The sequence below is a fragment of the Monopterus albus genome, unplaced genomic scaffold (assembly GCF_001952655.1).
Source record: "Monopterus albus unplaced genomic scaffold, M_albus_1.0 scaffold87.1, whole genome shotgun sequence".
Lineage (NCBI taxonomy): Eukaryota > Metazoa > Chordata > Actinopteri > Synbranchiformes > Synbranchidae > Monopterus > Monopterus albus.
The window spans coordinates 1,157,436-1,159,514 of record NW_018127967.1 but is presented as its reverse complement, the minus strand read 5'-3'; the positions used below and the strand labels follow the sequence as shown (position 1 = coordinate 1,159,514).

The 2,079-nt window shown below is 45.3% G+C and overlaps 1 protein-coding gene across 1 annotated transcript in view; it reads right to left on the bottom strand.

The window, feature by feature from the left end:
- Positions 1 to 1,340, bottom strand: part of si:dkey-191g9.7 (uncharacterized) — a 9,461-nt gene extending 8,121 nt beyond the window's left edge. Inside the window, exon 1 of the mRNA XM_020607526.1 lies at positions 777 to 1,340. The gene's annotated coding sequence lies outside the window, so the exon portion shown is untranslated. The remainder of the gene's footprint in view (positions 1 to 776) is intronic.
- Positions 1,341 to 2,079: the final 739 nt, after the last annotated feature.

Below are 2,079 nucleotides of genomic sequence, written 5' to 3'. Positions count from 1 at the left end.
CCCCCCCCCCCACCCCCCCCCGACCTGAATCATGCCAAGTATTTTACCACAGTACAATTGGAGAAATGAATGCAAATATCATGCTGCAAATTATGATGTATATATATAAACATGAAGTAAAATAAAACAAATTGGACCAATATCAATTATAAAGCACCAGAAAATGTCAGTTGCATTTAAGGCAACAGTTTGTTACAGTTTGACATTTTTATTCATTAATACTGACAAGCATCTCATTTTGATGCTGTTACCCATGGGTGCCACCAGGGGTGGGCAATCATTTTCTGGGGGTGGCCGGTACCACTTCTGGCCACCCCTTTGGCTCAGCCCATGACTGTCAAAAGGACATGAAGAAGTGCAGTTGCCAGAATGTTTAAATAACATTTTAAAACTAGTTGTGTGGTGATTCAGTTCAAGAGAATGGTCACAGGATTAAAACTGCAACAGGTCCAAGTTTGCTGACAGTGCTGTCTGCAAGTAGTATCTCAGAGATTTGACTCCAAAAAAGATGTTAGACTTCTGGAATGCCCAGAAAACATGTGTGGGAAATAGTCAGGCTCTGACTCATTCAAGGAAACAATGTGCAGTTGTATGTAACCCAGGACGTGGACTCAACCAGAACCAAAGACTTTTACATGAAACCCTTCTGCACAACATGCACACACACACACACACACACACACACACTGTACACTTCCACAAACAGATCCAACACGACTTGTCAGTGTATTCCTCAGGGAAAAAGAAGATTTGTACACATTCATCCAGCAACTTACCTTTCACAGTGATCTACTTGCTGCTGAGGCTCTATCTTCCCTGCTTTCCTCTCCCCTTGTGGATGTATCGGATGTTGGGTACGGCTCCTTAGAAAGCCGTCATCCTCCTCCTCACATCCACAGGTGATCTCTTGCACCCTCTCTATCTGTAACACCACTCTCTGCTCTCCTCCACAGCCTCCTCTTCTCTGCCTCCTTTGTCACAGCAGCCCCTGGCTGTGAAAAAGATGGAGGAGACCTTGAGATAATCCTCTGCTATATCTGATTACAAATGTGAGGATGCAATCTTCAAATCCCTGCTCTGTAACAGAGAGTGGCGCTGGTTAGTGGTTGGCTTATCCAGCTGTAGGCTCGTGGAAGATGGATGGGAGGGAGAATGATAATGAGAGGAGACAGTCATGCAACCAGCGTCATTCTTCCTCCACCTGGGAAGAGGGGAGCGGGGCTGATGCATGACTGAGTGTGTCCACAGGAGAGAAGACAAAGAAAACATCCCCTGTCTCTTCTGTCGTGTGGTTGCCACTCCTTCTCCTCTTCACTCACACACACACACACACACACACACACACATTCTACTCTGACCTCAGTTGCTGCTTCACACTCTGTCGTTCTCCCGCTCAACCAACACCAGCCCACTCTCCACCACTATCACTGTTGCTATGGAAACTGCAATACTCAATGGGCCTGTATGTGTGTGTTTTTTTCAGGAGACAGACAAAACAAATCAGCTGAGAACTGCCCAGGTTGGTGGTTGACTCAGCTGCAGCCAATTTCACACGACTCACTACTACTTGTCACGTCCATACATGGCAGAAAACATGGAGGACACATGACTGCGACGATGACGCCAGCAGAGGGCTGGCACAGCCTGTGGAGAGCACAGAAGTTGTTTCTATGACGCCACAGGTTTGTGATGGAGTGATATGAAGCCTGGGCTTTGGCTTTACCACCAGTTGCTCTATTATCTCTATAGCAGGAATATGTTTGATAAATAACTCTTGCTTTAAAAAAGTTCTATTAATCAGGCTACTTCTAGTTTGTGAAACTACTACATATCTGATAAAACTCATGGCTAAAAAACAGTTTTCCTTTATTTGACAGGTTTTGAACAGAAGGGGGGCAACAGGTGTTGTTTGAGTTTCCTCTCAGTGAAGGAGTGTTGGTAGGGTCCCACCCACCTCAACCAGCCACAGCAGTCAAGTCCTGTTTTTACATCAGTGCGTGAGTGAGAGGCTATTAATGTAATGATATAATAGTGTAGCATTACCATACCATTGCAACCCTGACTGCAACAGTGTAGTAA